Below are 12,416 nucleotides of genomic sequence, written 5' to 3' on the forward strand. Positions count from 1 at the left end.
GTGGGCCGAGCTGAGAGCCCAGTCACAGCCAGAGCCCAGAGTGGGGAGCAGAGCAAGCATGGGCCAAACTGGGAGCCCAGTCACAGCCAGAGCCGAGAGGGGGGAGCAGAGTAAGCGTGGGCCAAGCTGGGAGCCCAGTCACAGCCAGAGCCCAGAGGGGGGAGCAGAGTAAGCGTGGGCCAAGCTGGGAGCCCAGTCACAGCCAGAGCCCAGAGGGGGGAGCAGAGTAAGCGTGGGCCAAGCTGGGAGCCCAGTCACAGCCAGAGCCCAGAGGAGGGAGCAGAGTAAGCGTGGGCCAAGCTGGGAGCCCAGTCACAAGTCAGAGCCCAGAACATGGAGCAAAGCGAGAGCGGGCTGGCTGGGGCTCAGGTTCTGGAGGCGAGTTCACATTAAAAGCCAGTGCATGGAGGCTGGGAGGCCTCGTGTTCTGAAGCCCAGTGGTCACAGACTCAGTGGAAAAGAGCTATAACTTTTTATTCTCATTCTAGACTTCTAAACTCTGCATTGCCATGTTGGTCCTTTATTTTACAATCTCAATTTTGTGAGAACATTAAAGTGTCAATACCTAGGTATCCTATCCCTAAGTTACCACCGAGTGTGCATGTGCCAATAAAGGCTACTGTATTCTGTTCCATTATTGTCCTGTAGTCTAAGGCTTTCCTCCTCACTATTTACCACACCCCCAGGTCTCATGTCATCTGGGAACATACTGTTCATACCTCCTACATTCATGTTTAGATCATTAATGTAAGCAACAAACAGCAAGGGAGCCAGCACTGAACCTCCCAGTTCAGACCGTGCTCACTTGTTCCCTTCTCTGGGCTCTGGCTTGTGACTGGCCTCCCAGCTTAGCCCACGCTTCCAGTCACAACAACATCTTTCAATCATAACATTCTTCTTCCTGCCACTAAGCTAAATTTCGGTCCAATTTGCCATGGGTTCTTAATTTCTTAACCAGACTGTCATGTGTGACTTTATCAAAAGCCTGACAGACATCCACGTAGACTAGATCCACTGCACTACCTAGCCAACTACTCAAAAAATCAATCGCATTTATTAGACCTGATCTTTCCCTTACAAAGTTGTGTTGACTATCCTTGATCAATCTTTACCTCTCCAAGTGAAGATTAATTCAATCCCTTAGATTTTTTTTCCAATAGTTTCCCGAGCACAGATGTTAGATTCACTGGTCTGTGGTTTCCTGGTTTATCCCTCCGACCATTCTTGAACAATGGTACCACATTAGCTGTCCACCAGTCCTCTAGCATTCCTCCTGAGGGTGGAGCTGGCTTGAGAACTAATGTCAGAGCTCCAACAATTTCCTCCCCTTGCTGCCCCCAGCAGCCTAGGATACATTTAATCTTGGACAGGGGGACTCATCCACTTTCAAGCCAGTTAAAACCGCTTTTTCCTTAGTTAATGTCTTAGCCCTAATAAAATTATAAAATGATTTTGAATTTTCTTTAATGCTTTTTCATGTCCTCCCTTCACTTTGATAATTTCTTTTTAAGCAACACTCTGTGTTTCTCTAAGGCATCCACTGTTTTAAACCTTCAGTATCTATCATAAGTTACATTTTTTTCAGATCCTGTCTTATTAAAATTAGCTTTCCACCACCTTCAGAACCATTATTTCTGTTCCATCATTGTTCTTATCCATAATTACTTCCAATCTTACTGAATTATGGTCCCTATCATTGAAGTGCTCACATCCAGCACCATTCCTCTCTTGTAATATTTCCTACGTGCTGTTTAAAAGTACCACAGTCACATTTTAAGAATTTTACCCGTCTAAGCCTTTCACATTTTATCTATCCCAGTTAATATTGAGAAATTTGAAATCTCCTACCATTATTACCCAATTATTTTTCAGTTCTCTGAGATTTGCCTGCTAACCTGTCTTTCTGTCTCGCCTTGATAGTTCACAGGTCAATAGTATGCCCAAGCAAAGTGTTTGCTTCCTGTCAGTGACCACCACTACTCCCTACATGGAGAGCATTAAGGAATGGCATGGCCAACATTCAGCTGCAATTCCAGGGTTCAGGGGGCAGGGAGAACAGTGGGAGATAAGATCCAATATGGTGGAACCCAATCTGGGAGGAATGAGTGGAAGTGGGTCGTGCAAGATAATAGGGGACATGGGGGTTTTGGGGAAATGCCTCGTAACCAGTCCAAGCGCAGTGGTGGGAGTGTCCATCATGAGCTGATGAAGGGCTTTCGCCCGAAACGTCAATTTTCCTGCTCCTCGGATGCTGCCTGACCTGTATCACCTGATGAAGGAGCAACACTCCAAAAGCTAGTGTGCTTCCAATTAAACCTGTTGGACTACAACCTGGTGTTGTGTGATTTTTAACTTTGTACACTCTAACCTGGACTCTGATTTCCAGCATTTGCAGTCCTCACTTTTGCCTGGGGGAGGAGCAAGACCTGTGGCAAGCCCAGGAGCAGCAGCAGGCTAGTGTGGAGGGTGGGGAGTAGTCAGTCAGGTGGCAATTGCTGCCACATGGCCCCCCTGAATGGAGTTGGTCTCCCTGACTCCCATTTCCTGAGGATGAGTGAGGTGTCATGTAGACGCAGGCTTCGTATGGCTCAGGGCACTGTGATGGTACTGTATTGGATGTTGCAGAGGGATCGAAGAGCTGGAGAAGAGGGAGGCCATCCTTTCCCAGTGGTTATGAAAGTCACTGTGACATTAAATGTCTATATGACTGGCTCCGTCCAGGGAGCAACAGGAAACCTCTGCAGAATCTAGCAGTTGAGTTCTCCCAAATGCATCAGGACAATGACACCTGTATATAACCACCCCGGGTCATTTGATTCTCCCGATACTAGGGTCAGTGATGCAGACCGGGCCCTGGGATTCAGCTTGCAGGGCGCCATTCGCTGCTCACGTGTGGCACTGATGAGACATATCAGAACCCTACAGAATTCACCAACAAGACGGGATTCCATTCCATTAATGGACATGACAAATGTGATCACCATTACACTTCCAGGAGGTGTGTGCCCCTTACCTTGGAAGCTGCCATGACTTATAAATACCAGAACATTCGCAAGTACCTGGTGTATTTGAGGGTCCAAAGCAGACTGCAGGAGGACAAGAGATACTCTCTGTAACCAGGGCTCATGACTTCTTTGCGCAGCCCCCAAACTGAGGGGAACACAGATACAGAGCTACCCAGGCTTGATCTAGGGCCATTGATGGGCAGACGATAGGGCTGCTGCAGATGTGGTTCTGCTGCATGGAGCGTTCTGGGCAAGCCCTCCAATATAGTCAGGACAGAGAGTGCTGCATCATCTGGTGTGCTTTATTCAGCAAGATTGGAGCAGGCAACAAGGCCATGTGCTGGATGCTGAGCAATCAGGGAGATGAGAGGAGCTTACCAAGGAGGAGAGCGGGGAGGAGAAAGCTGGCATTACCCATATCAGAACATGCCTGGTACTATGGGCCAGGCAGGACAGGATTGATTCCCACTTCCAGTAGGTGAGAGCTGGGTGCAAGGAAATTTGAGGACTACAAAATATTTTTTGATCATGTTGCCAAAAAACCAATATATGTTGTGGGTGTGAGCTTCAGTCTTTTGCTGCCTGTAAATGGAAGCTCATGTTTATATTTGTCTGATTCCTTGTCTGAATGTGATGTTCCCTTAGAATTTACAGTACAGAAGGAGGCCATTCAACCCATCCCGAAAGAAGTACACAGCTTTTGTTTTAATTCATTCACAAGATGAGGCATCGCTGGCTAGACCAGCATTTATTGCCCATCGCAGGTGGCAGATAAGAGGCAACCATTTTGCTGTGGGTCTGGACTCACATGGAAACCATTTCAGGTGAGGACGGCAGTTGGGTGTTTCCTGACAATCAACAATGGATTCATAATCATCATTAAGCTCTTCGTTCCAGATTTTTATTGAATTCAAATTCCACTATCTGCCATGGCAAACTTGGGTCCCCAGAACATTACTTGTGTCTCTGGATTAACAATCCAGTGACAATACCATTAGGCCATCATCACCTCCCCTAATCTTACTGACTTGCCAAGATTAGGGGAGGTGATGACCTAGTGGCATTGTCACTGGATTGCTTGTTACCTTGTCAAGATTGTTCATAATTTTGAACACCAGAAAAAAGGTCACCTCTTAATCTTCTCTGCTCCAAGTAGAATAAACTTAATTCCTCTGAGCTTTCCTTGTACCTAAAAATCGCTCACTCCTCACATTATTCTAGTAAATCTCCTTCACACTCTCTTCAGGGCTTTAGCCTTAAAGGAGGAGCACAGAACTGAACAAAAAACTCCAAATGTGGTCTGACCAATGATTTGTAGAGGCCTCTACTGGACAGTGATGAGCTGCAGGTCTACAGTTGGTTATGGGGACAGGGTAGCACTGAGATAGAGGGTGTTCAGGCAGAATGTAGCTAGGAACAGGTAATGTGTGTGACCTGGTGGTTACGCAGCGAGTAGGGTGTTAGTAAGGGATTGTATGTAAGAGGGAGTGTTAGTCATGTCATCTGTGTCATGGGTAGAATGGATTCTGGCTGCTTTGCCAGTAAGTGGGCAGTGAGGGACAATGTCGGATTGCCAGTGCTTATTTGGGTGTACAGAGGCCTTTAAAAGATGATGTGGGTGCATGGCATGCTGATTTCTGCTGGAGCAGTATTCTCTCTGATTTTCTTTCTGCCTGCCCAGACTTCCAAGGTCAATGAACGCAAACAACTTCCAGAACCGTGTGCAGATGCCGATTGCTGAGTGCGGAGCCTTACAGCAGTTGCGCATAGCCACACAGCTTCGAGAGAACATTGCTGCTGAGTGGTAAGTTGTTCTGAAAATGATGGAGCCAGAATCGAGCATGAAAGACATCACTGAGGCAGGTAATTCATGTAATGAGTTTGGGAATGTGCAGCTAGAGAACTTACTAGGCCATGTAGCAAATATCCCTCCCAAAAAACTCAATGCAATTCAAAACAAATGTAAAGATTCAGCTTCTAAAACACAGAACACACTCTACACACCTTTAAAGAAATTCCAGCTTTGCCTAACTGTACTGCTTCCAGGTTGATGTTTGTCACCATATAAAATTAAGCTGCACTTTATCGCCCTTGAAAAGATGTGTCACTCTCTCAATCTAATTTGTTTGCTCTCTCTTTCCCTCTTTCATTCCCTTTATGAAGCTAAAGATCATTATAGGAATTGATGTGTCCTACCCTGCCAAACCGTAACCCAGAACAAAGTGTTTCTTAGAAGTGCATATAGTTTTGTAAAGTTAATCAATTTATGAGACCAAAATTCTATGTATGTAAACTACGAAAAATACAGATGTCTATGTGTACAGAAAAGTATCATTAATCTGTCAGTTGTTAAGGAGATTTGTGGGCATGGATTTATTTTTATATAAATTTATGGCAAGTAACACCAGGGTTAAAGAACTTCGCCCTTAAATAAACAGATAACTGAGCTCTGAAGTTAGTTCAGCTGAAGAAAGTACTATGAAGCAGCTTTGCTCAATCTCTCTGCAATGACGGAAGAATTAGGTAAGTTCCTTACAGTGCCTTCAACTTGTACAAGACATGCTGAATTTATAACTTGTTTTCTGCAAGAAATGCATTTTGATTTCATAATTGTATTTGAAACTTTAGTTTTAAAGCATTCTGATGTTACACAGTTGGGATATTTTTATCAAATAAAATTTGAGTTGATTATCTCATACTTCATTGCAGGCGCAACTTTACATTTCATTTTTTATGATTGTTCAACGTAGATTTCAAATAATGACTTGAAGTGAACATTCAATAATTCAGACACTAAAGTTAATTGTGGTTAATACAAAATGTATTAAATGATTATGGTTAGCTTTCCTGGACCCAAATCTCTCTGGTGGCCTCAGCAACTTTGCATAGTTTAGCTGCTTTCAGGTTGTGAAATCTTGACGTATAGATTTTCTATTATTATGGATATAAAATGAATGTGTGCCTGTAGTGCACACGAACATTGTAAGCAAACTTTAAAGGCATTATTTCATCTCTCATGGCATTACACAAGGGAGCCAAGGCATTGGACTCTATAAGTCAAGCAGAGTTAACAGGTTAGTCATGGCTGCTTACAGATTTCGAAAGAATAACAGATGAGCAAAGTCTTTCTCTTGCCTCCGCCTCCATCTCTTTCTCTTATATATTCCTGCTTGTGTCTGTCTACACCAGACGTATCATGAGAATTGATGTTATTTTTGTCTCACTCTCACAAACATTCACAGGAATGTCACTGGCCAGAAAATCATATGATCTTTAAAAGTCTTATCAGCAGATTTCCTCTGCTTTGCTCATTGTCAACAAGAGAATTATATGGAGGAAAACGCTTTCTGTACTCAATAGTATGAGTAAGGAAGTCCTATTAAAACAAGATAATTTATATTCATAATAGAGCCTTTTCACTAGTTATATAATGTCGAGAATAACTCTAAATCCATAGCGTTATCCCACTTCCTGCATTCTCCATCAGGGTAAATTAATCCCTTTGGTCAGGCTTTGCTAAAATGCTAAGCCCAATTTTAACCTACAAAACATCTAAGCTGAAATAGCTACAGCAATTTATCTCCAGTGTTCCTGCTGTTTTATTGTGGGTTGCTATCCTCATCTGTTTCTGAACAGGTGAGCATAACACCAAGCAATTGGCACAGGACAGCCCTTCTTTAAGGATGGAGATTTGCCTCCATCTTGAACATTGAACTTGAGGCCTGTGTTAGTAAACCAGATCAGCCTAACAGGCAATAAAACTGATCCTGGGCCATGAGAGGTCAAGAGTCACAGGCTATTTAAAATGTTTTTCTCTTTCCTTGTTGAGCAATAAGAGCAGGATTGCTCCCGTGGAGCCCAGGAAGGAAATTTGAGTTTTTCCTAACTTGAGGTCCCCTTCCCCATCCCCGATTGAGATATACTCTCAATTCCTCTCCTAAGAACTTAGTTAACTACCAGGCACTGTTATTGTACAATCTCAGTGATAACTTGAATTATTTTTGGGATCCCCAAACTTTGTCTGCATCCTTGCCAGCTCGTTATTCCCACTGGATAAAAAAATAAACAAGACTGCATTTCCTTGATACTGTGAGGTCTTACTGAGGTTGCATAGAGAGAAGCGAGTCATGTTTCACAATTGTAAACAGGAACCTTTCATTAACTATATGCATGACATACAGAGTTAGGTATGAGAGAGAACTCCTCGAACCATGCTGGCTTTTTCCTAATTCCAAATGCAAGGGAACATCAGCAGACATAACGGGTGGTGTTTACTATTCATTCACCTAGCCATTATTCTACTCCTTTCTCAAGTTTTTTCTTCTTGCCCTTTAAATCACTATTATTTCCTATTAATATTTAACCAGTAATATTTCTCTTTACACCCATCCACACCCCCCTTCCCTCCCTTGCCAAACCTCCTTTTGACTCTGAATTTGGTAAGCAGGTTAGGACATCAAGAGTTATTTCACAGGGAACGTTTGTGGGAGGTTTCAAATGATGTGTATTTAAATGACTGCCACAGACTGCACATGGATGTCCTTACCGATGAGGCAGAGGTCACATAACTACAGCAAGTCAGCCTGTGTACTAAGTGCATTGCTCTTCAAGCATTGCCCTTTTTTTTAAAACAAAATGCATACAATATAATTTGCAGTTACAGGTTATATGAGTTGTCAATGTACATGGTCACAGAAAGTTAATATTCATTACCAAAGCGAATGTCAACTCTTGTTAGTCCACTTTCATTTCTCTCTGCACATGCACTGGATTCTTCAGTCACACTGCTGGTCACTGAAGTCAGCTGGCCTCACTCCTCGGAGTCAGAATAGGAGTTGATGGTAGGGGGTTCTTGTGCTGCACTGGTAGTATCCCACGGGGCAAAAATGAGGATTGCAGATGCTGGAAACCAGAATTTAGATTAGAGTGGTGCTGAAAAAGCATTGCCGGTCAGGCAGCATCTGAGGAGCAGGAAAATCGACGTTGCCCAGGGTATGCAGTTTTGAGTCCCACCTACTCCAGAGGTGTGTGCAGGTGGTTAAAAAAAAAATAGAACTTGATGGTGACAAGTTAAGCAGTTGCTTTGTGAAGAGCTTCTTCCGTAGTCTGTCTGTGATGGTGCATGTCAGAAGTAGCTCTTTATAGCTTGGCTTGGAATTCAATAAAGCACTCAACTGGTTAATATGCTCCTTAATCTCATTACTCATATTTAGCCGGTTGAATACTCTTTTGCCTTCCTCAGGTAAGTCTGAGTTCCTTGTGTGGACTATCTTCACAGCATCTCTTTCCACATCTTCCTAAGGATAATAACTCTACTTACTTCAAAAAGATGACATCTTGAGCTTTAACTTCAACTTTCTATGTCCAATAGTCTTGCATAGCAAGAGGTATGTCTCAATGCTTTCAGACATCCTTTCATCACTACTTCCTGCAAGAGTTGCATCTCCTTGATAATTTGCTTGCTTTAAGTAAGACTTTCAGAGTCAATGTCTCTGCTGGATTGACCAATACATAGTAAACTGTTGCTTCTTATTGAATCTCAAACTGTCCTAGCATTCTAAAGTTTCTTTATAGGAAATGTATATCTGTTTTCCTTGTTTGTATATCATGTCTCATTGATATCTCTGCAAATGAAATAACAGATATGAAATAAGTCCAAAGGCCAGTATTCCGTCACCTAGTCACCCTTTATTTTCATGTGGAGAGTCCTGGACACTGATCCTGCTCCCTCAGAGCCAGCTCTCAGAGTGAACAGAACCTCTGAGACTCCTCTTTATAACTGTCTGCCAGGGCTCCCCAATTGGAGCAGATGAACAGCCCCACTCAGAGAACTCGTAATCCAGGAGATACACTTGACTTGTTACAATCACTACAAGACACTTTGTAACAGATAGGAGCAGTTTGAGGATGGTGCTATGAAGTGGCCTGTATGTTATATCTTTTGGTTACTGCCTCACTGCTGCTACTCTTACCTTGCCAGGATTCAGGTGAAGTCTTTTTGCTGTCAGTACACTTGATTTCAGGCATCTTCAATTGAATCTTAATCAGCTTCCAATTCATCTGGTAAGCTCTGTCTAGCATTTGCATTAGATTCTGATTGTGATTTGCTTGTTTTTTCTTATTGTGTTCTCACAAACATAGACCAACGTATTATCCATACTAGCTTCCACTCTGAGAAGATTACTGCCTACCTGGTAATGTCCATATTGATACATTTCTGGAACTCTGGAAAAGTTAAACGGCTCACACCACTGTCTGAGTCTCCTGATAGGAATCCAGAATGTAGTAAGAGAAATTGGTCAAAAAGATTTTTTTTTTGTGTGTGTATATTGTAAAGGAGAGAAAGATGTAAAAAGGAAATTCCAGATCTGGAGGAACTTGGAGGGTTTTGACAGCTGGAGGAGCAGACTACCAACATTGTACACCATTGAGCAACTAAACATTGATGATAATGCAGATGGAACTGCATTGTTTCAAATACCTCCATATGACTGGGTTATTGGGAACATACTCTGGTCAAACCTCCAAATAGATCATACAGATCTTTACAAATTGTTCACCACATAACTGAGCTTCTCAACATTCCGGCATCTTCTTCAATATGGCTGACAAGCAGTGAGTGATTATGGCTGTGAAGGTCTCAACTGCAAGAATGACATTTTTTGTCCTCGTCAGGAGTGTTGATAGAGCATCACTATTACTTTGTTGTTGTTCTTCTATGTACTCTATGATGGTTTCATATTGCATCATTTGCAAATTGAATCCCGGGACTCTTTACCCATTCTTTTGTGTTTAATAAAGTTATCAATAGCTTTTGGTCAGTTTCAATTCTGATCAGCAAACCTAAGGGGTAATCAAAGAATTTCTTACACAACTCTTCTACTGCAAATGCTTTCTTCTCATTAAAGGTATGTGTTTCTTCTATATGTATAAGAGTACTGGAAGGAGAAAGTGAGGTCTGCAGATGCTGGAGATCAGAGCTGAAAATGTGTTGCTGGAAAAGCGCAGCAGGTCAGGCAGCATCCAGGGAACAGGAGAATCGACGTTTCGGGCATAAGCCCTTCTTCAGGAATGAGGAAAGTTTGTCCAGCAGGCTAAGATAAAAGGTAGGGAGGAGGGACTTGGGGGAGGGGCGTCAGAAATGTGATAGGTGGAAAGAGGTCAAGGTGATGGTGATAGGTCAGACTGGGATGGGGGCGGAGAGGTCAGGAAGAAGATTGCAGGTTAGGAAGGCGGTGCTGAATTCGATGGATTTGACTGAGACAAGGTGGGGGGAGGGTAAATGAGGAAACTGGTGAAATCCGAGTTCATCCCTTGTGGTTGGAGGGTTCCTAGGCGGAAGATGAGGCGCTCTTCCTCCAACCGTCGTGTTGTTGTGGTCTGGCGATGGAGGAGTCCAAAGACCTGCATATCCTTGGTGGAGTGGGAGGGGGAGTTGAAGTGTTGAGCCACAGGGTGGTTGGGTTGGTTGGTCCGGGTGTCCCAGAGGTGTTCTCTGAAACGCTCCGCAAGAGTACTGGAAGCATAGTAAACTGGTCATCTGATCCCATCATGGATCAGAAATAAGACTGCTCCTAGACTTGTGGATGTTGCATCTCCACTATTACAGCTGGAAGAGCTGGGTCATGATTTGCAAGTACCTGAGATGAAATGAGCATTTCTTTTATTTGATCAATCAAGTTTTGCTGATATTCACATCAATACCAGATCTGATCTCCCTTCAGAAGTTGTCTGAGATTCATTGGGCTAAATGAGGTAAGAATTTCCCTTCCTGGTTCACCATTCCCATGAACTGTTGGAATGTTGTAGTATTCGTGGGCGGTGGAAAGGTTATGATAGCCTCTTTGTACTCTAGAACTGCCATTTTTCCTATCGCCTGAACCACATGGCTCAATAATTTGATTGTAGACTTGGAGAACTCATACTTGTCATTGAGTGACATCAAAGCATCCTGTAACTTATGCAACAAGATTCTCCATGCTGTCTTGTTATGTTGATCTTTAGTGGATCCGTAGTAGAGAATGTTGTCCATGTGACATGTAACACCTTTCATGCCTTCTTATATATTGAACATTGTCTACTGAAAACTCTCAGATTGAGGATATGACACCAATTTTGCAGGTGGTTAAAGCAATAATGTCTATGACAAGCTATGAATGTGGTGAGCAGTTTGATGTTCTCATTTAACAGAGATTTCCTGAAGCCACTGTTGCTATCTAACCTAGTGAAAAGTGTGCTCTGAGCAAGATTAATCAGGCTCTCATCTACAGATACCATTAGATATACTTCACAATGCACTGCAATATTCAAATGTATAAGACACACATTTGAATAAAACGCTCCGTTCTGGGAAATGACACCATAACTGAGCACCATATCACCAGCTGATAGACTTTTGAAATCATTCTCTTCCTGAGCATTGTCTCAATCTTCTCTTTTGCCTTGACCAAGGTGGATGTGGATCCTCCCTGGGTGTGAACAAACACAAGGGTTTGGCATCTGCTTTGAGTATGACGTGATACACAGCACTGAGCTTTCTGAGCTATGAGAAGAGCTTCAGAAACTGTTATCTAAACTCACTGTGGTTGACTAGCTGACAGCTGTGTTTGCCTGAAGGATGAGGTTGAGAGCCGTTCAGGCTTTCCTACTAAGTTGTAGTTAAGTTGTTGGCTAGCTCAGTTGGTTGGATGGTTAGTTTGTAATACAGGGTGATGCTAACAATGTGGGTTCAATTCCTGCACTAGCTGAGGTTATGATGTGGGTCCCTCAGTTTAAACTCAGCAGCCTTTGGGATCATGGTGACTTTATTCTTAACTTAAATAGCTGGTTCTCAAAAATGTTCAGTATTTCCACAATTTGTCTGCCTTTGTGCCATAACATTTCCTAAAGCTAGCCATTTATCACAAGGTTCTATCATCCAGGGCCAAATTAGTTGGAAAGTTCAAGATGGAAGGTAACTTCTTTCAGCTATGTAAAGCCTTCTAAACAACAGAATAACTGCACCTCCTATATCCAAATAACATGTGTGTAGTATCCATTGATGGAAATCTCTGAGGTTCAGTGTTATCATCCTGGCCAATAATTTCTCTAACAGCCAGATTTTACATTGAAGGTGGGTCTTTTCTACAGGATGTCATGTTTGTTTCTAAAGCAATCTTCTGTGATCAGCGAGTTTTGAATACCGTGCAAGAACTGTAACAAACACTACATTGGACAAACAGGCAGAAAACTAGCCACCAGGATACACGAACATCAACTAGCCACAAAACGACATGACCCTCTGTCACTAGTATCCTTACATACAGATGAGGAGGGACACCACTTTGACTGGGACAACACACCCACCTTAGGACAAGCCAAACAGAGACACACACGAGAATTCCTAGACGCATTCTTGAGCCATGTGGTTCA

At 42.9% G+C, this 12,416-nt stretch overlaps 1 protein-coding gene across 11 annotated transcripts in view; it reads left to right on the plus strand.

Annotated features, from left to right (window-relative positions):
- Positions 1–12,416, plus strand: part of LOC148149397 (uncharacterized) — an 86,834-nt gene that overhangs the window by 29,098 nt on the left and 45,320 nt on the right. For 5 of the 11 annotated variants that reach the window (XM_087989812.1, XM_087989814.1, XM_087989815.1 and 2 more), the window contains exon 1: positions 4,719–4,809. The exons of 3 other annotated variants lie outside the window; for them this stretch is intronic. The gene's annotated coding sequence lies outside the window, so the exon portion shown is untranslated. Of the gene's footprint in view, positions 1–4,717; positions 4,810–5,474; positions 5,529–12,416 lie in introns of those variants that run through there. 3 more of the 11 variants (XM_087989821.1, XM_087989819.1, XM_087989813.1) reach the window with 3 other exon arrangements.

Source organism: Chiloscyllium plagiosum, unplaced genomic scaffold (genome assembly GCF_037043375.1).
Source record: "Chiloscyllium plagiosum isolate Xiang-an unplaced genomic scaffold, Cpla_swu_hap1 HiC_scaffold_8, whole genome shotgun sequence".
NCBI classification, from domain to species: domain Eukaryota; kingdom Metazoa; phylum Chordata; class Chondrichthyes; order Orectolobiformes; family Hemiscylliidae; genus Chiloscyllium; species Chiloscyllium plagiosum.